This window comes from Pseudophryne corroboree, chromosome 9 (assembly GCF_028390025.1).
Source record: "Pseudophryne corroboree isolate aPseCor3 chromosome 9, aPseCor3.hap2, whole genome shotgun sequence".
Classification (NCBI taxonomy): domain Eukaryota; kingdom Metazoa; phylum Chordata; class Amphibia; order Anura; family Myobatrachidae; genus Pseudophryne; species Pseudophryne corroboree.
This window is the reverse complement of record NC_086452.1, coordinates 282,649,042-282,676,503: the sequence shown is the minus strand read 5'-3', so window position 1 is coordinate 282,676,503 and position 27,462 is coordinate 282,649,042. Positions and strand designations below refer to the sequence as shown.

Below are 27,462 nucleotides of genomic sequence, written 5' to 3'. Positions count from 1 at the left end.
GTATACGTCTAGCGTGCGACTCAATCGTAACATATTTTAACCATATAATGTATTTTGTAGATTATGGTCCCTTTGATAGAATCTGAAAGTTTAGTTAATGAAGCATGTTCATAGACAAAGAGATCCCTCTTTGTTTGATACGAAGGGTCAGACAGGGGTTATACAGTGGTGTTTAGTATCCATCGGAAGAGTATTTAATTAGCAATTAGCAATTAGCAATATTCCGGTGTTGGTTTGAAGCGGATTAATCGCTCGTGCGAATAGTTATGGACATAAGAAGTTTATGAACATTTACTGTATTTGCACTTTATTACCCATGCGGCGGGAAACCCAGTTTCCCACCCACCTGAGCAGTTAGGAATAGTCACAGCCCACCTGTATGAATCAACCTATGACCTTTTGTTATAATGCGAAGACGAATTCCTGTGTCCAATGAACAATAAGAATATAGGGACCATTGTACTGTATTGTGTGTAGTGTATAAAAGGACAAGCCGATCTGGGCCAGCTCTCTATTCTCTTCAACGGTTCTCATCACTGATAATCGGGAGCTGGATATCCAGAAGGCGCATGCGATTGTTTCCCTTTGTGCGTAAGTTTCTCTGCAACCATATCGTCTTTTATTTAATGTTATGAGCCACTCTCTCTCTCTCTCCTTCCCCCCTTAAATGTGATTGTATCTTTATTGTATTTTATGTGTAGTTATTTGGTTAGATATTCTATGTTATTTTGGTAGTGTATAACTTGTACTGTATTATTCTTTTGCGATTGAACGTTCATTCATTTCCTTAAAAGGCGTTAGACCCTTAGACCGGTATTTGAGTGTTTATTATATTGCAGAGGGTAATAGGAGCGTCTCTATCGCTCAAACAGCTTTAGTGTAAACAAGGTTAAGCAGCGTTATATAGCATTCAAGGTCTACTGATTGTTATCTTGTTAGCGTCTGCGCCGCTCGTGATCTCCTCGTGGTCTCGAGCGTCCGCTACGCTGATAGCGTAGCATTACGGTAGTCGCTCACCTATAGTGTGCCCGATACCAACAGCGTATTCTCGCGAGCGTTTGTGTCGCTCGAGCGGCTCGCTCCCGATACAGCGTCCGCTACGCTAAGAGCGTACCGTTACGGTACCTCGTGCGCCAATTGCGTACTGTGTTCTTTAACCTTTTAGAGTGTTTAAAATAAGATAAATATTAGGCTTTATCAATTGGCGGCTCGTCCGTCCTTCACATATCTGCACTAGGTAATTTCAGCAGACATTATCGGTCAGCAAAGGGCGGGAGGTAATATTCCTCGTAGTGCTGACCAGATAAGCGTCTGCTTCGCTTAGTAAAGGGTGCTGAAGGAATCCGGAACCGGAGGTAAGAACAATACGCTAGTGTCTTTTAAAACTGTTTTTTTTTTCTGTTCTGTCTTGCGTACACACGCACGCATACATCTGCATTTCTTTTCATTCGTGTATTTGTCCATATCTCATTCTCCTGGTTGCCATTTCATAATTGATAACATGCTGAGAAAGATTTGTTGCTATTGGTAGTTAAAGAGTAAAAATAATACATTAAGGGGTAATTTGTAAAGCACGCACACAGCTTTGCCTAAAATACAAGAAGAGACCTGTGTGGTGCTCGGTAGATGATTACTGTTAAAGATCATCTACATTGATAAACGTGCTAATTGTATTTCTGTGGACATATCTGGCCAGCGCACACGTGTCTCTAACAAAAGGGTGAGACTAGCGTGCGCGACGCAAGGGTCAACGCACGGAGCTTATATTACGCAACGGAGCGTCTGGGTATGCCCACCGAAACTCAAATCGCACAATAGCATTGTTTTAGTGGGGGCGGTATAGTATAGCCACGCGATAATAGCACAAATTGATTTCAGTTTCCAAAACTTAGTTTAAATACCTTACTTTACTGTAATGCCTCTGGGGAGAGCTATCAGATTACGGGAAATGATTTTTCTGATCAGAAAACTATAGAATGATAGTGGGTTGAAAACGGTATGAGTGTATTGAACTCCTCTTGGTGAAGTCTTGGTGAAGTCTTGGTGAAATCTTGGTGAAGTAAATCTTGGTGAAGTAAGTCTTGGTGAATCACGGTCAAGGTGAATACGTGATGAGCACGGTCAAAGTGAAAACGTGCGACGGAGTGTGATAAAGTTTTCGTTGTATTACGCTCTGGCTGTTTTGGAGCACAGTAGGGAGACTCCAATGATCCTACAATTTATAGGCAACAAGTGTCTATAAGTGGTACGATTGGACCGCACGGTTGTATGTGTGACCAATAACGCAACATGATATGAGGTCATATATTAAATTGCCCCCATGCGTGTTGTAGGGAGCACATGCAAGTGTGATTTGTGTAGAAATAAGGAATTTTCGCTGGTAGGGCCTGCAACGATTACGTGTGTCTGCTAAAAGGGGCGGATCCGTTGTACTCGGAGCAGAAGAAGCTGGTGGTAGAGCTTGGAGAACTTCCACCGTAGACTTCTGTGTTTGGTGCATTTTAGGAAGTTTTTTCTGTGTTAAAAAGGTCCACAATGGCAGCCAAGTGCACAACACAGGGACGTTTAGCAGTCAGGGTTTAGACTGAAGAGGCTCGCAGACCCCGAGGGTCTGCTCGGTTAGTAATGTGGGGGAGGTATGGTCCCCACACTGAGACCTTTTGTGACGAATGGATACGAATGACTGTGGGGGATCAAGCACCATTTCCCGGGATAGGTAGTTTTGACTCAGAGGTATTGCATAATTTAAGGCGAAGGATCTGTCTCATAAAATCCTGGAAACAACGAATTAGACATTATGATTGTTTACAGTTGTGGCAACAGGAAAGTGAAATGCAAAGAAATTTAACTTACATATCTGACTCTCATCTTTAGAAGAGAGACATGGCAATGGAGAGGATTATGGTTGCAGAGAATGGCGCAATGGTGTACGATAAAAATGCACTTAGCAACTGTATTATAGATGATAAGACTAATTGTAATAAACGTAACGATGATAATTGTAATACTGTTAAATGTACAACTATTAACGCATGCAAGTTGCACCCCATGTTAAACTTCCCTCAGGATTACAAACAAGAAAGTGAGCCCAGCATGATGTCGGTACCTCTTCCAGAAGCCATCCTACAAGACATCCAGGTGGACGCGACCAAATCGTTAAAAGCAGTAATCAAACCCCCTAACGGAGGGTCAGGTGAGGTCGTGTCCACAGGTACGTATGGTGTTATACATCACGCACAAACAAATGTACCTCATATTGCAGAACCAACTCAGAATGACGTTATTGGACTTAATCCTGTCAGGGTAATTGCAGTACCAAATGGGAAAACTGACACTTCAGGAGTCACTCCTGTCAGGAACATCGCCATGCACTGCCCCTTTTCCCGAACAGAATTAAGAACAATTTTGTCTGAATTTCCTGACCCTAGGAAAGACTTAGTTGCATGTCAAAAGTATATTAGAGAGCTAGGAAATTCTGCAGAGCCAAATAACAAAGATTGGAGGACAGTTTTGAGGGCATGTTTACCCCCCGATGTCGACTCAGTGAAATTTATCGCTGACTGTAAACTAGATGAAGAAATACCACTTACAGACGAGTATAATCAGGATAATGTAAAGAGAATCAACTTACAGTTAGGAGTATATTTCCCTACAGTGGTAAAGTGGAATAAAATTTTTACAATAAGACAAAAAGAAGGTGAATCCACACCAGAGTATTTTCACCGGGCTCTGGAGGATATGGCTAGGTACACTGGTATAGATGACATTAAAACTAATGTACACCACAGAAAAGTAGCTGTGTCCGTATTAATGGACGGCTTAAAAGACACACTAAGAATCAGGGTACAAACCTCTCTACCTCACTGGAGAGGTATCTCGGTGGCTGCATTAAGAGAGTCCGCTATCGAGCATGACCATAATATCCAAAGAACCAGGGAAGCACAGGGAGAGTGGTTGATGGTAATGAGCATCCAAGCACTAGAGGAGGCATCAAGTCGACCGAAACCCCAGGCCACTAGCACATGGAGGAAGCCAAGGATTTGTTATCTTTGTAAAAGAGAAGGGCATTATGCCAGCAATTGTAATAGCCCACATAAAGTCAGACCCCCTAGACAAAGAAATGAGCAAAGTTATGACACATCAAATTATAATCAGGGATCATATAGGAAGAATTTTGGGCCACACCCATGATATGTAGTCTGGAAAGGTGATCATTAGGACTGATGGTAAGCCTGAGGTTATTGTTAACAAATTGGGAGGTCATTCCTTGAGGACACAGGAATGACCGGGTAAAATTTGTAATGTATCTGTGAAATGTTTTCTTTTTCCCCCATCTCTGACGGTCATCGGCAGGACTCAAACATTGCATAGCTACTTGGTCTTTGCAGAAGTCTACCAAACCCCAGCATGACCTACCCGCATCAATGTATCCTGGCCAGATACAAAGGGTGGAGTATGGAGGTGCTGGTGGGAGGGACTGAGCAAGGATACCATTGGACATGTAGATATGACAGCCTGATGATGAACGGCAGATCTGAAAATGTTTGAAAAATGTTTTTTTTCCCCTGTTGTTGTTTATTGTTGGTTTATGTAATATGGATATATATGAATTGCTCTCTCTCTCTCTTTTGTTTTTTTTTTTTGTTTTCTCTCTTCTCACTCATGTTTTCATGTTTTAAAGATGGTATGTCACACATCAGTTAGACAAATGGTGATGCAAGATTTTTGCTCCTTACAGATCCCTGTGGAGAGATCGCTGATTTGGAAGGAATATTGCATCACCGGAGTGATCGGTTGGAAGACTGAGAGACAGCACCTTTGAGATGACAGCAGAACAAGAAGAACAACAAGACTAGAGAACTAATTATCGTAACAAGTTTCTCTCCCCCTCAAACTGTTTTTCTGTACCCCCATTACAAATTTCTCCTTTCTCCTCCTGTAAGATGGACTCGCCTCAAGAGACTGTGATACGTGTTTTCCTGTTGACCATGATGTTGACCAGAGCAGTCTGTTTCGGTGAGAGTACCAGTGAGGTCGAGAAAGGATCCAGAAGGGTTTCTGATGACTAAGACGGAGGTGTAAATTTCCAATAGCAACACAATCACCGAGCAAAGGCGAGTACCAGAAACGATCCAGCAGCCATGTTATTTATAGACATTGTGAAGGATTGTTAGCTAAAGAGAAATGTATCTGTAGACTCTGTGATAACTTAGTTGAGGATGGGTGTATCAAGAAAAGCCAATCCAGTTTTAATATCCACATGGACCGGCATCCATTGAGTGACTATCACTCCTTAGTGGGTAAAGTGTTAAATCAGACAGATTGTTGGGTATGCTCTCAAGTACCTCAAGGCCATAGCAAATCAGGATTAGTGCCCTTCCCTTTAACTATAGGGGAGGTACTTGAGCTAAGTGGTGGGAGGCCGGTGGACAGGAGGTTTAATATCTCCAGTCCTCCTAGTTTGAAGCTCCACCAATATCATGTGGATAGATCCCTAGTATGTTTTAACATTTCCAATCCCCGAAAGCCGGGAAATTGGGAAGTGTCATGGAATAACCAAACCATGACCTTTTCATACAGAGCCGATAGAATGCCTACAGATACAGAACTTATACGCCACATAGCCGGCAGTGGAAAATATTTCCGATATAGGTATACCCTAGGAAGTAGGACCATGAGAGTTGGAGAGGTATCACTAGGATACTGGGCACATATCGTACAAACTGATACGTGTACTAAACAGATGGGAAAATTAGGGTTAGGAGATTTCATATGGAAAATGTGTAATATGGTAATGTCCTACTCAGTCCCATATGTTCTCCCCGATGATGCATATTTCATATGCGGGAGGAAGGCGTATAAGTGGCTTGCCCCAAACTCAGAAGGGTTATGTTACATTGGAAAAGTACTGCCTGAGGTAATGACTGTATCTTACACTAAAATGAAGGATATTCACCGCAGTGCCCAAGCTCCTTATACTCACACTCATTACGAGCACATCGTTAAACGGCACCTAATAGAAAGAACAGAGCATCCGGCCTCTGACCTGATCAATGAATCCACCGGGATTCAATTCCTAATCGCGTTAGATATCACTCGTACCGCCAGAGGAGTGATAAATTATAAATACATATCTGCGCTTGCAAATTTATTAGACAATATCACTGAAATGTATGATGACACATTCAGGTATACCGGAAGGGAGCTCCAAGCTTATAAAACAGAACTGGTTCAGCATAGGATGATTCTCAATTATCTCACAGCTGTGACAGGCGGGTATTGTGTTACCCTAGCGACTCAGTATGGAATAAAGTGCTGCACATATATTACAAACAGCACCGAGGACCCGGTCGAGGTCATAGACCAAATGATGGACGACATTCTCCAATTAAAGTGGGAATTCCGCAGGAGACAAAATCTCACCCTTGCCGCTGTGGGTAATGAGCTGATCAGTTGGGTGTCATGGTTGAACCCACGAAATTGGTTTTCTGGTTTAGGAGAATGGGCTCAAGGAATTATAATGGATGTAGGGAAATTTCTTCTGTGTATCTTGGGTGTTGTCATATCGATTGGTTTGATATTTAGATGCGTTCAGGCTTTAACGAAGTGTAAACGAAGTACTAAGGTGATGAGTTTAAGGAGTGAGGACATTATAATTCCAATGGATTTGATTTATGACCCAATGATAGAGACAATGTTGTGATGAAAATGTGATTCCACGGTCCGTTTCTTTCACCCGTTTCTCCTTTGTTTCTCTCCAAGGTAAAAAGACATCCGCTTGGAAGAAGAATTTGACAACCTTTTACACAGACAACTGATGGACTATGCCATAGACCCCCCATATCCCTAGTACCTTTAATTTTACGCTAGCCCAACACTTTTTGTAAGTCTATGGACATTGATAAAGCTTTGCTTGCGTTTATTGGCAAAAGCACAAAGAGACTACAGTCAACATGTACATCAAGACAAGACTTCAGACAAGACTTCAATCAACAAATGCATATTAACCTCACATAGAATATCACTGCATTTACCATAATTGTTTCTTATCTTCATCTCTACAACCTTCAGGTAATGACACACATAGTCGATAGGGAATACAGGCACAGATATCAGCACTCACATATCCCCCCATTCATGTAACATCAACTAAAATGTGCTCCCCCATTTTGTTGCAACCAAAAGCCGAAAAGAGCTCGGTAAAGTTTGACAGCCCATCCACAGACCCTTAATACGGGGTAAGAAGGAATTCAAATGTATACTTCGCAATACCACGAAGCTTGATTTAAAACACGTACGGCACGATGATACATGACCCCCCAAACATGGATTCATACACACATGCTTCTGCTATCTCACTAGGTCATACCCTTTTCCTACCTTCTCCTCTCCTCCCTACCCAATCATAGAAATGTATTATACATGACATATATTTTTCTCTTTTTGAAATGTTTTAGAAAGTGGCAGTTATTGGTGACTGCCAAAGGGTGGACTGTCAAAGTCAGAAAAATATCACGCTACACATTGCCATATTTGCACCTCATGCGTGTCCCCGCTGCGCGTGCATGAGCTCTCCCATGCGTGTGCATACTCGCTGTTGCGTGCACCCGCGGGCGCACGGTATGCGCATTTACGGTAGAGTTTGTATACGTCTAGCGTGCGACTCAATCGTAACATATTTTAACCATATAATGTATTTTGTAGATTATGGTCCCTTTGATAGAATCTGAAAGTTTAGTTAATGAAGCATGTTCATAGACAAAGAGATCCCTCTTTGTTTGATACGAAGGGTCAGACAGGGGTTATACAGTGGTGTTTAGTATCCATCGGAAGAGTATTTAATTAGCAATATTCCGGTGTTGGTTTGAAGCGGATTAATCGCTCGTGCGAATAGTTATGGACATAAGAAGTTTATGAACATTTACTGTATTTGCACTTTATTACCCATGCGGCGGGAAACCCAGTTTCCCACCCACCTGAACAGTTAGGAATAGTCACAGCCCACCTGTATGAATCAACCTATGACCTTTTGTTATAATGCGAAGACGAATTCCTGTGTCCAATGAACAATAAGAATATAGGGACCATTGTACTGTATTGTGTGTAGTGTATAAAAGGACAAGCCGATCTGGGCCAGCTCTCTATTCTCTTCAACGGTTCTCATCACTGATAATCGGGAGCTGGATATCCAGAAGGCGCATGCGATTGTTTCCCTTTGTGCGTAAGTTTCTCTGCAACCATATCGTCTTTTATTTAATGTTATGAGCCACTCTCTCTCCTTCCCCCCTTAAATGTGATTGTATCTTTATTGTATTTTATGTGTAGTTACTTGGTTAGATATTCTATGTTATTTTGGTAGTGTATAACTTGTACTGTATTATTCTTTTGCGATTGAACGTTCATTCATTTCCTTAAAAGGCGTTAGACCCTTAGACCGGTATTTGAGTGTTTATTATATTGCAGAGGGTAATAGGAGCGTCTCTATCGCTCAAACAGCTTTAGTGTAAACAAGGTTAAGCAGCGTTATATAGCTACAGTGTTTCAGTACAAGGTCTACAGTGTAAGAATATCCTTTCTGTGTGTTACATTCAAGGTCTACTGATTGTTATCTTGTGAGCGTCTGCGCCGCTCGTGATCTCCTCGTGGTCTCGAGCGTCCGCTACGCTGATAGCGTAGCATTACGGTAGTCGCTCACCTATAGTGTGCCCGATACCAACAGCGTATTCTCGCGAGCGTTTGTGTCGCTCGAGCGGCTCGCTCCCGATACAGCGTCCGCTACGCTAAGAGCGTACCCTTACGGCACCTCGTGCGCCAATTGCGTACTGTGTTCTTTAACCTTTTAGAGTGTTTTAAATAAGATAAATATTAGGCTTTATCAGTTGTTTGTTTATATTGTACAAAATTGTTTGTCAAGTGTCCTAACGTGAAAACAAATAAAATATATTGAATTTAAAAAAAATACATACTGGTAATATTAGATTACGCTACCAGATATCCCACAGCAATACCTCTAAGAAACATTAAATCCAGTACTACTACTCCGCACAACTTGAATAAAAGGATAAATACATTTCTTAAATTCTCCGGACATAAGATGAAATCAGTGTGGTGGGTCAATCTCTCTTAGTCCCCTATGTTCTGTCTCTTGTGATGGTGAATGGTCTTTCCAATGTCCAACATCCCTCAGAAATAAAAAAAATGGTCCACCAATCGTTGGATCTCTCTTAATTCCAAATCCTTCGTTAGAGTAGGGTATTTATATGGGAAGTAAGTATTATCATACCATACTGATATGTCTTCCTGAGTAGGACATATGAAATCCAATGGCAATAAGTGGAGAACTTGAAAGATACCTCTATGGACACATCGGTGCACAACAGATTGTGAGTGGGGTAAGCCCATTTTTTCGACATTTCCAGTGTGTATATGTGAATGATCTGAATTAACACCATATATGAAAGATTCCTTTATATGCTTTATCCCATACTTATGGATGTGAGTATGGTACGCAGACTTATGCTTACAAGGCAGAGGTGGAAGTAAAGGAAAGACATCACCTATTACACTCACTACATGAGTGCTTGTCTCCCCATCTTTTCTCCCTTTATGAGATCCTGGGGACATTGATCACTCTGAGTGGACATCTACTCTGGAGATACGACTTCTGGAACAAAGATGGCTTTATATGAGGGTTATCACACATTTATACGTGAGTATGGTATGATTATACTAACTTCCCATATAAATACCCTACTCTAACAAAGGGATTGGAATTAAGAGAGATCCAACGATTGGTGGACCATTTTTTTATTTTTGATGGACGTTGGACATTGGTAAGACCATTCACCATCACAAGAGACAGAAAATAGGAGACTAAGGGGGTGATTCCGAGTTGTTCGCTCGCAAGCTGCTTTTAGCAGCATTGCACACGCTAAGCCGCGGCCTACTGGGAGTGAATCTTAGCTTCTCAAAATTGCGAACGAAAGATTCACAATATTGCGAAAAGACTTCTCTGTGCAGTTTCTGAGTAGCTCGAGACTTACTCTGCCAGTGCGATCAGTTCAGTGCTTGTCGTTCCTGGTTTGATGTCACAAACACACCCAGCGTTCGCCCAGACACTCCTTCTTTTCTCCAGCCACTCCCGCGTTTTTCCCAGAAACGGTAGCGTTTTTTAAAACACTCCCGTAAAACGTCCAGTTTCCGCCCAGAAACACCCACTTCCTGTCAATCACATTACGAACACCAAAACGAAGAAAAAACCTTGTAATGCCGTGAGTAAAATACCAAACTTCATAGCAAATTTACTTGGCGCAGTCGCAGTGCGAACATTGCGAATGCGCAATAAGCGGAAAGTCGCTGCGATGCGAAGAAAATTACCGAGCGAACAACTCGGAATGACCACCTAAGAGAGATTGACCCACCACACTGATTTCATCTTATCCTTTAAGAAATTGACTTATCCTTTTAATACACCACCTTTTGTTTTATTTCGGTATTGTCTGGGCTTAAGAGTGACACCCATGTGTATTGTCACTGCAGCCTCCTAGGGCACAGCAGTTCATTTAACCTTTTCCATTTATTAAATCCAGTACCATTGCTCAAGATTTGGTAATGCTTTATACCCATGTGGGCATACCTAAGGAGGTTCCAACTGACCAAGGAACCCTGTTTTATGTCCAGATTAATGAAAGACCTGTGTCAGTTGTTGGTGGTGGAGAGAATAACAACTTGAGTCTATCGCCCCCAAACCAATGGACTAGTAGAGAGGTTCAACCAGACTCTCAAACGAATGATTAGATGGGCCGTCAATCAAGACCGTCAAGATTGGGATTTACTGTTGCCCTATTTGATGCTCCCAATAGGGGACTTGCCACAGGCTTCTACAGGCTTTAGCCCATTTGAACTCCTGTATGGGAGACAACCCCGGGGAGTGCTAGAACTTTTAAATAAGGATAGGCACAACAACCCATTCAAGAACCTAACATGGTACAGTTTGTGTAACAACTGTACAGCCGGTTAAGAAAGTTAAGTCCCTTAGTTAAACAGCATATGGACCAATCCCAACAGCAACAAAAAAGCAACTGTGACGTAATTGCCATAGTTCAGTCTATCAACCCTGGAGACAAGGTGTTTTTACTAGTTCCCATTGCTGAGAGCAAGCTGTATGCTCTTTGGTAGAGACCATATGAGGTTATCAAAAAGGAGGGCAGGTTAATTATAATGTCAAACAGGAAGAGAGGCAAAAGAATGTATTAACCTGTTGAAACCGTGGTGAGATAGTGTTACACAACCCCTCAGCTGTTGCTATTAAAACTAAGGAATGTATCTTACCTATTGAAGAAAGACTAAATGCTGACCAAAAATATCTAAATGGTAAGATGAAATCAGGATTTTTTCCCCATTCCGGCAGAATCCAAATCATAAAACATGAAATTGTCACATTTTCACGGGTTATTGTAAATCAAATAACTTATCACATCCCAGTTGGGAGTAATAGAAGAGTCCAATAGTGAGTGGAACAAACCTATTGTATTAGTGTCTAAACCCTCAGGCGCTTTGAGGTTCTGCAATGATTTAAGAGGGTTGAATAAGGTTTCTAAATTTGACTTATCCCATGCTGCGAGTCGACAAACTAGTTGAGAATTTAGCAAAAAGCCCATTCCTGACTATGTTTGACCTAACTATGGAATATTGGCAAATTCCCTTAACAGAGGACCTCATTCAACTTGGATTGCTAATGCAAAATGTATATAATAAAAAAATTGGCAATAATTGCTAAATTGCATACAGCCAATAGCAAACACCCAAAAGAAGCAAACGCAATAGCCACAGAAACTTCAAAATAAAGGAGGTGTCTATGGGTACCCAACTGTAGCAGTTTTGTATTGCTCTGAATAGAGATCACAAATGCGTATGCAATAGCAAATGCAATATACAGAGCATCTGTACTATCTATGTGTATTTCTCCTATTTACAAACCAACTGACTATCTACTTAACTCACTCTAACTACTTAATTAGGTGTAACCAAACAACTAAGCTATCAAACACAACACATTAGTTTCTTTGATGACTTCATTGTTTAATACACATAAATGTGTTACTAGATAGATAGACAGATAGATAGATAGATAGATAGATAGATAGATAGATAGATAGATAGATAGATAGATAAGGGGTTGGAGGGGGCTGGAAGGGGTGAGGAATTGGAAGATGGTAGAGTGTGAAAGGGGATGGGGGGTTGGAGTCTGGAGGTGGTTGTGGGCACCTTCCTCCTTGCATCTCTGTTGTCTTCTTGTATTGCTAAAAAATACAAGATAATATATTTATTAATTTTCATTGATAAGTCAAGTTTAAAAATTCAAGCTTTTAAAAAAAATGCATATTGTCTAACTCTAAGCTGACTACAGCACTACCTTAATTTAATTACTAGTACTACATTTGCCTACATATCACACACAAAAAGGCAACTGAACATCCAAGCCTATAACAACACACAAGCAACCCAGAAACCAACAACCAAAACGGCAGCTCTAATTCACTCCCAATAGCAAACATACATATAACATAATTTGAGAAAGTATGCTGAAAAGTATCATAGTAACATAGTTTCTGAGGTTGAAAAAATACAATTTGTCCATTGAGTTCAGCCTGCTAGTGGTCTCCTACACTGAACTAATTTTAAAACTAATTTTAACTGTGGTGAGTGTTTAGCCGTAAATTAAATACTCTGTTTTTGTATTACTATAGTACATGATTTAACCACCATAACCCAGTATATTCTTATCCATTGGGAATTTATCAAGCCCATTTTTAAAAGTAGTGACCGAGTTCGCCATTACTACTCTCTCAGGCAGGGAATTCCATATACGTATTTTCCTTACTATGAAGAAACCTTTCCGTCTCTTTGTGCAAAATCTTCTCTCCTCCAACCTAAGTGGGTGTCCACGTGTCCTTTTTGATGGTCTTACAAAAAAACAAATCCCTGCTAGCTCTGTGTATTGACCTCTTATATATTTGTAAATGTTAATCATGTCCCCTCTTAATCTCCTTTTTTCCAATGTAAACATGCCTAGCCTAGAAAGCCTTTCCTCATATTCTAGAGTCTCCATCCCCTTTATCAATTTGGTCGTTCATCTCTGAACCTTTTCTAAGTACTTATGTTCGTGAATAGAAGCCCTCAAACATGCCAAAATATCTGACTGCCTCCTCCTCAAATCAAACCAGCGGTGCTCCAATTGCACTATACTTCGCCGGCTAAATCTGGGGTGTTTCAACAGAGGAAGGGGCCCATGTGCACCTCTGTGTAGGCCCCCTCCTCTGTAGACTCCGGCATTGTGCCACAGACTGGCGTGCATGTGCAGGACTCCGGAAATATGGCGCCCACCATGATCCGGAAACCAATTTGGCTACTTTGAAAGCACGGCAGCCATTTTGATGGCAATTTTTACCATGACCACATCATTCGACGCTGGACTCCAGAAAGGTAAGTATTGAAATGGGTGTAGTGTGTGCAGTGTGGGCCCCCCTGGACCCAGGGACCCGTGTGCACTGCACACATTGCACACATTATAGAAATGCCAATGACCCAACACAACACTTGCAAGTATGATAAAGGGATGGGAATGCCTCTTAGTGGCCTGTAAATAGTGTGTGGCCACCAGAGCATTGTGTGTATGTAAGCACATGGCATATAAATGAATACACACCATGCATATAAAGGCACTCTGGGGCAGCATATACACAGTCAAAATGGCAGAATGTACAGAATCAGAAGACTTTCTGGATAAGTATTTGGCTGAATCATTGGATTGACATTGGAAATCTAGAGGACATGGAGGATATAGTTGCAGCTGCTTTCACTTTGGTGTTGGAGTGTCACCAGTGTCTTTTTAAAGAGGCTGGGGAGTCAAGTGGCCTCCAAAAGCCTGCTGCTGATAAAGCATCTCAAGTACACACTCCCAATGATAATCAACAGTCAGAAGACACATCTGATTCAACAGAATATGACCCTACTGTTAGATGACTGCCACACATCACAAAGGAAAATGCAATCCTGATATGGGAGGCAATGGCAAGATTTTACGGTGATTCACAGGTCAGGAGTAAAAAGAAGAGGGTCAAGATCTGGCAATAGATTACCCCAAAATTCAACAAAGTAGCATCCATGCCAACAAAATATTTCCAAAAAAGGTATTTTTTGGTCAAGCAAATGCACCTTATTAACCAACATGCCAATGTTGATTTGCAATGTAGTTTTTTTTTTACATTTAAAACAAACAAACAATTAATCGGATTATGAATTCTTGTAAATTTAGATGGACTGACCTTCGCTGCAGGCTGAGGGCAAAAGTAAGAAGGTGGGCAGAACTTGCAATGGCCAATGGTGGTGGAGGGTTTATCCCTCAGTCTTTGTCATTGACCCCAGAATACAAACTTTCAATTGGGTCACTAAGTGGGGAACCAGTGAGAATGCAAAATCCCCCACTGGATTTTGCTGCACCTACCATGGAAGCCCTGTATCTTGAATCAGGTAATCAGAATAAAAATACAACATAAGTATCAAAGGGCCTTTATATTCTGAATAAATACAGAAGACATAAAAATGTTATCACAAATAATACATTTATTGCCCCCCTTTTCACTGCTACATGGTTTGATTAATTAACAAAGGCATGTACTGTATTTTTCTTTATTGCTTCTACATCTGATTCAGGTCCAAATACCAAAAATGTTTACATTTACAAATGTATATGTGAATTTGGTGATATGTGTATTCCCATATATGTTGTCTACAAATACATTTAGCTATATATTGATAAATAAATGTTTTTGATTTTGATAATATGTAATATTAATTTATTTTCATTTTCTCCATTTAAACAATCAGCTGACCTCTCCAGGGACTCAACAGGAGGGCCAGAGGGATGAATGCCAACCAGTCTCTCAGGACCCCTCCACTGCCACCCTGGAAGAAAAAAATTGTCAGTGGAAGGCATTAACAGACACCTAGAACACCTAACAGAATTCCTGGAGCGGTAACTGAAGCCAAGATGAGGGAGACCTCTATCTCAAACCAAAGACTGGGGGTGCTTATTGAGACGCTAGCAAAAAGACCCTCCACAATTAACCAACCATCTGCATGCCCTGGCCCACCTGATCCCACCTCTGACAAGGGCAGGTGAGGGTGGGCCAGCAAGCCTGCCTGCCCCTTCTACATCCTCAGCCTGCTGTGAAGCATGTTTTCCACTATGAACTTTTGCCAGATCTTGACCTTCTTCTCTTTAGTATTGACCTTGAATCCATGGATCTTGCCATTGCCTCATTATTCTGGATGGCATACTTTCTCTTTGTGATGTGTGGCACTGGCACTTGTCTATCAGCAATGCCATTTTCTGTTGAATCATGAAAGTTGTTTTCTGACTGTTGTCATATTGGAATGTGTGCTTCAGATTGTTTTCCCTGCACCAGAAGCAGCTGCAACTAAAACCTTTATTTTCTTTAGATTTTTAAGCCCTCTGCTTTACCCCTGCTTTACCAACAACTCATGCAGAAACTGTAAGAGCCTAATTCAGACCAGATCGTAGCAGCAAATTTGTTAGCAGATGGGCAAAACCATGTGCACTGCAGGGGGGGGGGGGGGGGGGCAGATATAACATGTGCAGAGAGAGTTAAATTTGGGTGGGTTATATTGTTTCTGTGCAGGGTAAATACTGGCTGCTTTATTTTTACACTACAATGTAGATTTCAGTTTGAATACACCCCACCCAAATCTAACTCTCTCTGCACATATTATATACAACCCCCCTGCAGTGCACATGGCTTTGCCCATCTGCTAACAAATTTGCTGCTATGGGGCCTAATTCAGACCTGAGCGCTAGGGTGCGTTTTTGCATCCCTGCGATCAGGTATTGCCACCTACAGGGGGAGGGGTTAGTCGCTGTGCAGGGAAGCGATCACTTGTGCAGAGAGCTGCACAAACAAAAGTCTGCGTAGTCTCTGCACAGCTCAGGACTTACTCAGTCGCTGCGATGATCCTGGCCGGAGCTGACATCAGGAACCCTCCCTTCAAATGCCTGGACACGTCTGCATTTTCACGGACACTCCCTGGAAACGGTCAATTGACTCCCACAAACGGCCTCCTCCTGTCAATCTTATTGCGATCGCCGGTGAGATCGCTTTCATCGTCCATCCCATCGCAGTCCAGCGCTCCCCGTCGCTGGCAGGGCCTCGCAACTGCGCATTGCGGTGCCAGCGTATGTGCAGGGCAGACCAGATCGCTGCTGAGCTAAAACGCACAGCAGCAATCGGGTCTGAATGACCCCCATGATCAGGTCTGAATTAGGCCCTAAGTCTTGTGCAAATTAACAATATTTTTTTAAGCCATTTAATACCAAGTAATGTGTTGATGTTTGACATTGGTATAAGTTATGAGACATGTATATGTTAACAAACAGAATATAGTATTGTTATCCATCAGTTACATTTGCAAGGTTAACATTATTTACAATGTACAAAATACGAATTAGGCACACATGGTACACTGTCATAGAAAAACACAAGGTAATGTACAAGAACAAGGTAACTGTGGGTTCAGTTTCTTTATATCACTAAATTAAATGTTACAAAATAATGGGTTAAAAATAAAGACTTAAAAAAAAAACATAAAGCAAATTGATTACCAATATGTACAAATATGTTTGGTTTTAAGATGTATGAAATGAAAGAACTTGCACAAAAGTATTCTTAAACAATTTATTGTTTAGATATGGTTACAAAATTCACATCTGAAATTACTGGCTAAGGGGGGTAATTCCAAGTTGATTGCAGCAGGAAATTTTTTAGCAGTTGGGCAAAACCATCTGCACGGCAGGGGGGGCAGATATAACATTTGCAGAGAGAGTTAGATTTGGGTGGGTTATTTTGTTTCTGTGCAGGGTAAATACTGGCTGCTTTATTTTTACACTGCAATTTAGATTGCAGATTGAACTCACCACACCCAAATCTCTCTCTCTCTGCACATGTTATATCTGCCTCCCCTGCAGTGCACATGGTTTTGCCCAACTGCTAAAAAATTTCCTGCTGCGATCAACTTGGAATTACCCCCTTTGTTAGCAGTTGGGCAAAACCATGTGCACTGTAGGGGAGGCAGATATTACATGTGCAGAGAGAGTTAGATTTGGGTGGGTTATTTTGTTTCTGTGCAGGGTAAATACTGGCTGCTCTATTTTTACACTGCAAATTAGATTGCAGATTGAACACACCACACCCAAATCTAACTCTCTCTGCACATGTTAAATCTGCCTCCCCTGCAGTGCACATGGGGGGTAATTCCAAGTTGATCGCAGCAGGAATTTTGTTAGCAGTTGGGCAAAACCATGTGCACTGCAGGGGAGGCAGATTTAACATGTGCAGAGAGAGTTAGATTTGGGTGGGTTGTGTTCAATCTGCAATCTAATTTGCAGTGTAAAAATAAAGCAGCCAGTATTTACCCTGCACAGAAACAAAATAACCCACCCAAATCTAACTCTCTCTGCAAATGTTATATCTGCCCCCCTGCTGTGCACATGGTTTTGCCCAACTGCTAAAAAATTTCCTGCTGCGATCAACTTGGAATTACCCCCATGGTTTTGACCAACTGCTAACAAAATTCCTGCTGCGATCAAGTTGGAATTACCCCCCAAGGATAGCTAATTAAGCAGATAGGTGTTTGAAATGTTTGTAGTTTTCACTTTACAATTGTTGCAACAATAAATGGTATTTTTTTTTTAAAAACAAAAAACTTTTTAACAATGAGAACCTTTAACCCAGTGATTTTCAACCTTTTTTTACTCGCGGCACACCGAACAATATTTTTAAATTGCCAAGGCACACCATAAGTTCCCCACAGAAAAAAAAAAAAACACACACACACATTGGCCCTCACAGTAAAAAAAAAATCCACACATACATTGGCCTACACAGAAAAACAATCGCATTGCTCCCCACATAAATCCTATTGCTCCCCACATAAATCATGTTGCTCAATAAATAAATCCTATAGCTTTCCACATAAATCAATTGCATTGCTCCCCACATAAATCATGTTGCTCACACTTAAATCAACCACATTTCTCCCGACATAAATCCTATTGCTCCCCACATGAATTATTCCCATTGTTCCCCCCATAAATCCTTATTTTCCCCACATAAATCCTATTGTTCCCCACAGGAGAAATAAAATAACAAATATTAGCTTCTACTGGTCAGCTGTCCTCCTTCCTGTCCCTCAGTGGCAGGGGTTGTTCATAGCGGATTGCTGCGAATACTGAGCAGTGGGCAGTTGGGCAGGTGTGGATGTGGGTGGGCAAGGAAAGCTGTGTATGCAGGCAGGACCTGGAAGATGTGTATGCAGGCGGGTGGGCTGGCTGGGTGATGAGACGTGGCGGCCGTGACCTATGATATCAGCACGACTAATCCTCTAAGAAGAGCCCGGGCCAACAGTTCACTTTGAAGGTGCAGGAAGCTGCTCTGGCTCCGCGGCACACCTTGCAACTGCTCGCGGCAGACTAGTGTGCTCACGGCACACTGGTTGAAAAAGCCTGCTTTAACCAGTATCCCATCAGGGATCACAATCCTGGCATGCCAACACTTTGGACCCCGACGGAGACACTGCCGGGCTGCCGGAGAGGTAAGCAGCGGGGCAGGGGAGCTTAGGTTTTGGCTGTGGTGGGAGAGTTAGGGTTAGGCTGCGGGAAAGGGGGGTTAAGTTTAGGCTGCAGGTAAGGAGGGTTAGGTATTGGCACCCCCGGGGAGGGTTAGGCAGCTGGGAGGAGTGTTAGGTATAGGCTACAAGAAGGGAGGGTTAGTGTTAGGGGGACATTGGGGCAAGGTTATACTTATCTTCTCCATGTCAGGATTCTCACAAACGGGATGCCGCAGTTGGTATTCTGACCGCCAGCATCCTGACCGCAGTGATTCTAAACCCAACCCATTTAAATTATTCTGAACCCAACCCATTTAAATTAATTGGAAAGACTTATTTACCTGTATTATTCACCTGTATTAAGTGGTGTGCTGTCTTTCTCAAACATCGATGACTGCAGTGAAAGTAGGCATTGTGGAACCACACAGAACTGCCTGCACAGCCCAAAAGCTACTCAGACAATGGATTGCAATTGTTTGCTCTCCTCGTGGATATCTGCACCTGAAATAGCCGTTGCTAATACATTCACACCTACATTAGAGCCACGTACGCCCACATGAAGGCATATTTTTGCAATGATAATTCACCCAGTCCTTGGTCACTCCCCGTTACTCCTCTTTTTTGCTAGTTTTCTTTTCGTTGGATTTTGTTATATCCTGGTAAGATGCAATCGCATAAGAATCGCAATTCGCGGGTTGTGCAATGCATTTGCAGCGCATGTGCAATTGTCCGCTAATCACCTGATTTGCGATTTAGTAAAATTGCAACTGAAGCTCAATAAGACCAGAGTCAACTAAGGCTAAAACAGCATATTCAACTCCAGAAGGATTATTCCAATATCGAGTGCTACCTTTTGGCTTACATGGGGCCCATGCGAACTTCCAAAGGGCAATAAATAAGTTGTTAAGACCATGTCAAAAGTATGCAGCTGCATACTTAGATGACATCATGATCTTTGGTCCAGACTGGGAGTCACAACTCTCAAAAGTATAAGCTGTGTTGTGACTTCCGCTTCCGGGTGCATGCAGGGAGAAGCTTGATACTGTAACTCTGCTCTGACACCCGCTCACTAAAGCTTTGAAAGGCTCTTCCCGGCCTCCAGACCCCAGCTATTGACACTCACCTGCTTCAATGCTTGCCCCGGCAACCTCCGCTAAGCCGCAGGCACCAGACGCAAACTCAACGCCCAGAATGCCTGCATCAAAAAAGGCAGCAGCCACACAGGAGGAATCAGATCTACCTCAGCTATGCTGTTCCCATGACTCTCCGGTTACATACGGTGACGTTGTAGAAGATATTAAATCTATTGTGGTGCCGTTACTGTCTAAGGCTGTCACAGATATATCACAGCATCTGCAGCATCTCATAGTGAGGGTATCTGACGCTGAATCCAGGATACGTCACATATGTAATGATATGTCTCATGCACAATACGATATTAAACAACTCCAGAAGGACAACTACCAACTACCTGTACTCTATTTCTGTTATTTATTTACTGTAATGCTAAGTTTTGTCTCCCTGTACTGTCCTTTGTACGGCGCTGCAAAACACTTGTGACGCCTTATAAATAAAATGTAATAATAATAATAATAATAATAACTCTGGAACAAAATAAACAATATAGAGAACTGATACCGCAGAAACAATGTGAGAGTAGTGGTTTTGCCGGAGGCTGTCAAGGGCTCAGCCCTTGTCTCTTTTCTTACTATCACACTGCTCAAACTGCTAGACATTGAGGAGGAATGTTAGGATCTAATTGTGAAAATAGTACACAGAGTGGGCCCCCCGCCCAAAGCACATGGTACTCGCCCCAGAGTCACTATTTTCAAGTGCCTGACTCACCTCCACAAAGTGGCTTTCTGGAAAGCTTTGCACAAACTCCAAAACATAGTGTGGTAAGGAAAGAGAATTTGTTTATTTCTCTAACGTCCTAGAGGATGCTGGGGACTCCGCAAGGACCATGGGGGAATAGACGGGCTCCGCAGGAGATAGGGCACTTTAAGAAAGCTTTGGATTCTGGGTGTGCACTGGCTCCTCCCTCTATGCCCCTCCTCCAGACCTCAGTTTTACACTGTGCGCAGGGGGAAATGGGTGCACTGCAGGGAGCTCTCCTGAGTTCCTTGCCTAAAAAGCATTTTTGTTTGGATTTTTTCTCTGTTTTTTACAGGGAGAACTGCTAGCAACAGGCTCCCTGCATCGAGGGACTGAGGAGAGAGGGGCAGACCTACTTAAATGATAGGCTCTGCTTCCTCGGCTACTGGACACCATTAGCTCCAGAGGGGGTGAACACAGGTTCGTCCTGGGCGTTCACTCCCAGAGCCGCGCCGCCGTTCTCCTCACAGAGCCAGAAGAAACAAAGTCAGAAGACGTCTCAGGCGGCAGAAGCCTTCAGAGCTTCACTGAGGTAACGCACAGCACTGCAGCTGTACGTCATTGCTCCACACACCTCACACACTCCGGTCACTGTACGGGTGCAGGGCACAGGGGGGACGCCCTGGGCAGCAATATAAACACCTCTCTTATGGCAAAAGACTATATACATGTACAGGTCGCCATTTTTTTATATCTTTGAGCGGGACAGAAGCCCGCCGCCGAGGGGGCGGGGCTTCTCCCTCAGCACTCACCAGCGCCATTTTCTCTCCACAGCACCGCTGAGAGGAAGCTCCCCGGACTCTCCCCTGCTTTACACACGGTGAAAGGTGGTTTTGAAGGAGAGGGGGAGGGCACTTATTTGGCGTTTAATTACTACACAGCGCTACTGGGGAAAAGCATTCTGTGTTTCTTTACAGGAGTACAGCGCTAGGGTGTGTGCTGGCATACTCTCTCTCTGTCTCTCCAAAGGGCCTTAAAGGGGATACTGTCTTCAGAAAAGAGTTTCCCTGTGTGGGTGAAGGGTGTCGGTACGCGTGTGTCGACATGTTTGACGAGGAAGGCTCGCTTAATGTGGAGGGGGAGTGCTTGAATGTCAGGTCGCCGTCGGCAACGCCGACACCGGACTGGGTGGATATGCTGAATGTCTTAAATGCGAGTGTAAATCTACTGCATAAAAGGTTAGACAAGGCTGAAGCTAGGGATCAGTCAGGTAGCCAGACCATGCCTGTCCCTGTGGCGCCAGGACCTTCAGGGGCTCAGAAGCGCACCATATCCCAGATCGATAACACAGATACCAACATAGATACTGACTCTAGTGTCGACTATGAAGATGAAAAATTACAGCCGAAGGTGGCAAAAGGTATTCGGTACATGATTATTGCCATTAAGGAGGTTTTGCATATCACTGAGGAACCCCCTGTACTTGACACGAGGGTACACATGTATAAAGGGAAAAAGCCTGAGGTCACTTTTCCGTCCTCTTTTGAGCTAAGCGAATTGTGCGAAAAGGCTTGGGAATCTCCAGGTAGGAGACTACAAGTTCCCAAAAGGATTCTTATGGCGTATCCCTTTCCACAAAAGGATAGGATACGTTGGGAATCTTCGCCTAAAGTAGACAAGGCGCTGACACGCTTATCCAAGAAGGTGGCACTGCCTTCTCAGGATACAGCTTCCCTCAAGGATCCTGCTGATAGCAAGCAGGAAATTACCATGAAGCACATTTACACACATTCAGGTACTATTGTCAGACCGGCTATGGCATCGGCCTGGGTTTGTAGTGCTGTCGTGGCATGGGCAGATTCCTTATCTACGGAGATTGACACCTTAGATAGGGATGCCATGTTAATGTCCATAGAGCATATCAGAGATGCTGCCTTGTATATGAGGGATGCTCAAAGAGACATTTGTTTATTAAGCTCCAGAATAAATGCTATGTCTGTTTCTGCTAGGCGACTCTTATGGACCCGACGGTGGACGGGATATGCCGATTCAAAGCGGCATATGGAGTCATTGCCTTACAATGGGGAGGAGTTGTTTGGAGACGGCCTCTCAGACCTTGTCTCTACTGCTATGGCCGGTAAATCAAATTTTTTGCCTTATGTTCCCCCGCAGCATGCTAAGAAGGTACACCATTATCAAATGCAGGCCTTTCGTTCCAATAAGAGCAAGAAGGTACGGGGATCGTGCTTTGTTGCCAGAGGTAAAGGCAAGGGAAAAAAGCTGCACACAGCTAGTTCCCAGGAGCAGAAGTCCTCCCCTACATCTGCAAAGTCCACCGCATGACGCTGGGGCTTCCCGGGGGGAGGCAGATCATGTGGGGGCACGGCTTCGATTTTTCAGCCACGTCTGGGTTCACTCGCAAGTGGATCCCTGGGCATTAGAGATTGTTTCTCAGAGATACAGACTGGAATTCGAAGACATGCCTCCTCGCCGGTTTTTCAAATCGGCTCTGCCGGCTTCCCCGTCGGAGAGGGAGCTAGTGTTAGCTGCAATCCAAAAATTGTATATTCAACAGGTGATAGTCAAAGTTCCTCATCTCCAACAAGGAGAGGAATATTACTCCACCCTGTTTGTGGTCCCGAAATCGGACGGTTCAGTCAGACCCATTTTAAATCTAAAATCCCTGAACCTGTACTTGAAGAGATTCAAGTTCAAAATGGAATCACTCAGGGCGGTCATTGCCAGCCTGGAGGGGGGGGGATTGAATGGTGTCCCTGGACATAAAGGATGCATACCTTTATGTTCCAATTTTCCCCCCTCACCAGGCGTTCCTGAGATTTGCAGTACAGGACTGTCACTACCAATTTCAGACGTTGCCGTTTGGGCTTTCCACAGCCCCGAGAATTTTCACCAAGGTAATGGCGGAAATGATGGTGCTCCTGCGCAAGCAGGGTGTCACAATTATCCCATACTTGGACGATCTCCTCATAAAGGCGAGATCTCGGGAGAAGTTGCTGGACAGCGTGGCTCTGTCCATGAAGACGTTGCAGATGCACGGCTGGATTCTCAATATACCGAAGACCCAGCTAGTCCCTGCAACGCGTCTGACCTTTTTGGGCCTGATTCTAGACACAGACCAGAAAAGGGCTTTTCTTCAGATGGAAAAGGTTCAGGAGCTCATAGCCCTGGTCAGGAACCTATTAAAGCCAAAAAAAGGTTTCAGTGCATCATTGCACACGGGTTCAGGGGAAGATGGTGGTTTCATACGAGGCCATCCCCTTCGGCAGGTTACATGCGAGGACTTTTCAATGGGACCTCTTGGACAAATGGTCCGGGTCCATTTACAAATGCATCAAAGGATCACCCTGTCTCCCAGGACCAGGGTATCTCTCCTGTGGTGGCTGCACAGTGCTCACCTACTAGAGGGTCGCAGGTTCGGCATTCAGGACTGGGTCCTAGTAACCACGGACGCAAGCCTCTGAGGCTGGGGAGCAGTCATGCTGGGAAGAAATTTCCAAGGTCTCTGGTCAAATCTAGAGACTTGTCTCCACATCAATGTCCTGGAGTTGAGGGCCATATACAACGCCCTACGTCAGGAGGAGGAATTGCTTCGGGACAAACTGGTTCTGATTCAGTCAGACAATGTCATGGCAGTGGCTCATGTAAACCGCCAAGGCGGAACAAGGAGTAGAGTGGCCATGGCAGAAGCAACCAGGATTCTACGCTGGGCATGTAAGCACGCTATCAGCAGTGTTCATCCCGGGGCTGGACTTCCTCAGCAGGCACGACCTGCAACCAGGAGAGTGGGGACTTCATCAAGAAGTCTTCGCACAGATCACGGGTCGGTGGGGTCTGCCTCAGATAGACATGATGGCATCCCGTCTCAACAAAAAGCTAAAGCGTTATTGCGCCAGATCAAGAGACCCTCAGGCGGTAGCAGTAGATGCCCTGGTGACACCTTGGGTGTTCAGATCGGTCTATGTGTTTCCTCCTCTACATCTCATACCCAAGGTGTTGAGAATAATAAGACTAAGCAGGGTCAGAACAATCCTCATTGTTCCAGATTGGCCACGGAGGACTTGGTATCCGGAGCTGCAAGAGTTACTCACAGAAGATCCGTGGCCTCTTCCTCTAAGGCAGGACCTGCTGCAGCAGGGGCCCTGTCTGTTCCAAGACTTACCGCGGCTGCGTTTGACGGCATGGCGGTTGAACGCTGGATCCTAGTGGAAAAAGGGATTCCGGAGGAGGTCATTCCTACCCTGATCAAGGCTAGGAAGGACGTGACATCAAAACATTATCACCGTATATGGCGAAAATATGTTTCTTGGTGTGAGGCCAGAGCTGCTCCTACGGAGGAGTTCCATTTGGGCTGTCTACTTCCTTCAAACAGGAGTGAATTTGGGCCTAAAATTAGGGTCCATAAAGGTCCAAATTTCGGACTTATCCATTTTCATTCAAAGAGAATTGGCCTCTCTTCCTGAAGTACAGACTTTTGGAAAGGGGGTGCTGCATATTCAGCCCTCTTTGTACCTCCGGTGGCGCTTTGGGATCTTAACGTGGTATTACATTTCCTCAAGTCACCTTGGTTTGAACCACTCAAAACAGTGGAGTTGAAATACCTCACGTGGAAAGTGGTCATGTTGTTGGCATTAGCTTCGGCAAGGCGTGTTTCAGAATTGGCGGCTTTATCACATAAAAGCTCATACCTGGTTTTTCACGTGGATAGGGCAGAGTTGAGGACTCGTCCTCAATTTCTGCCAAAAGTGGTCTCATCTTTTCATATGAACCAACCTATTGTCGTGCCTGTGGCTACACGGGACTTGGGGGATTCCGAGTCCCTGGATGTGGTATGGGCTTTGAAGATTTATGTGACCAGAACAGCTAGGATCAGGAAGAATGAAGCTCTGTTTGTTCTGTATGCGGCCAACAAGGTTGGCGCTCCGGCTTCAAAGCAGACTATTGCTCGCTGGATCTGTAACACGATTCAGCAGGCGCATTTTACGGCAGGATTGCCATTGCCTTCCATTCCACTAGGAAGGTGGGCTCTACTTGGGCGGCTGCCCGAGGGGTCTCGGCATTACAGTTGTGCCGAGCAGCTACTTGGTCAGGGTCAAACACCTTTGCAAAGTTCTATAAGTTTGATACCCTGGCTGAGGAGGACCTCCTGTTTGCTCAATCGGTGCTGCAGAGTCATCTGCACTCTCCCGCCCATTTAGGAGCTTTGGTATAATCCCCATGGTCCTTACGGAGTCCCCAGCATCCTCTAGGATGTTAGAGAAAATAAGATTTTACTTACCGGTAAATCTATTTCTCGTATTCCGTAGAGGATGCTGGGCGACCATCCCAAGTGCGGACTTCTTCTGCAAGATTTGTATATAGTTATTGCTTACATAAGGGTTATGTTATAGTTTCATCGGTTTGAACCGAGACTATGTTGTAGTTCATGCTGTTAACTGGGTAGTTTATCACAGGTTATACGGTATGATTGGTGTGGCTGGTATGAATCTCGCCCTTAGATTTACAAAAATCCTTCCTCGTACTCTCCTCTGGGCACAGTTTCCCTAACTGAGGTCTGGAGGAGGGGCATAGAGGGAGGAGCCAGTGCACACCCAGAATCTAAAGCTTTCTTAAAGTGCCCTATATCCTGCGGAGCCCGTCTATTCCCCCATGGTCCTTACGGAGTCCCCAGCATCCTCTTCGGACTACGAGAAATAGATTTACCGGTAAGTAAAATCTTATTTTCAAGACTTTCCTGTGGCTTTAACAAGAGCTTCCAAAGCTTTCTCACCTATATGCTCTCACCTCGTATCTGAAAAGTGAAAGTTTGCACTTATTTAACCTGATCACTTTTACATATTCACTGAGGATGGACATTATGATTTCATCAATCCAGAATATGCCCAGGCTTATTTTAGAGAGGAAGTTCCAGCTGACCATAATGACATCTCTGACCTGCATTTTAATACTCCTTGAATATGTTTTTGCCCGTTTGGGTTATATTATATTATGCCTCACCTATTTCCCCCACATGACTTGTTACTAATTAAGAATCAAATCCCCATAGAGAGGGGAAAGGAAGGAGAAACCAGGTACAATTTAAGGTGCACTCAACCCAACTTAACAAATTTCAATGTATTTATTCTCAAAGATGTATATCCACACTGTAGTATCAAGTAAAGGCTCAAATGCCCATTACCTAAATTAGTACTGAAGATTATTGTTATTCATGGGACTAAGAAATGTCCTTTATTAATAATAGAGCGAAATATTAAAATCCAAAAAAAGGGGGGGAGAAAAATTAGATGTGACAGAAATACAACAAATGTGAATAAAGATTTAAAAACAATGCTAATGTATCGTGTCCTTTATATATTCCCTTGGGAATTGTTCTAAATGTACATGAACGTATGTATATTTATAATACACTGTAACAGTGCTAGATTTAATCGAGATCTGTATTATCCGTATTATTGGAGCTTGTATCATATGCCACAGAGGGAGATATGTTATCTTGCTTTTTAAATCACAAGCTACTGCAATGAGTGGCAGCAAATATAGCGAGATGATACTTAGTGTTATATATTTTAGAATAAATGAAACACTGTTTCTAAATATATGACTCATGCATTGAGTCCAGAGCACAGTATGACAGAGAGAGCTAGTAAGAGATGTGTCTGATTAAGACAGAATTTGTTAAATCATGTGCAAGTACGTGAATAAATATCCTGTATGTAACATACATAACATAACATATTTCAATTTCCTCCTTAGACAGGAAAGCCAATAGTCCTGCAGGCCATGTCATTGTCAAGTCTGACGAGTCCTCTCCTGCCTGGGATTCCTCCGATGCATCCTTGAGCGTAACGCCTACTGCTGCTTGCGCTGCTGTTGTTGCTGCTGGGAGTCGATCGTCATCCCAGAGGGGAAGTCGGAAGACCACTTGTACTACTTTCAGTAAGCAAT

General features: G+C 43.4%; 1 long non-coding RNA gene across 1 annotated transcript in view; it reads left to right on the top strand.

Annotated features, from left to right (window-relative positions):
* LOC134956961 (uncharacterized) overlaps nt 1-15,596 on the top strand; it is a 67,884-nt gene extending 52,288 nt beyond the window's left edge. The window contains exon 3 of the long non-coding RNA XR_010186338.1: nt 14,890-15,596. This is a non-coding gene — a long non-coding RNA (uncharacterized LOC134956961). The remainder of the gene's footprint in view (nt 1-14,889) is intronic.
* Nucleotides 15,597-27,462: the final 11,866 nt, after the last annotated feature.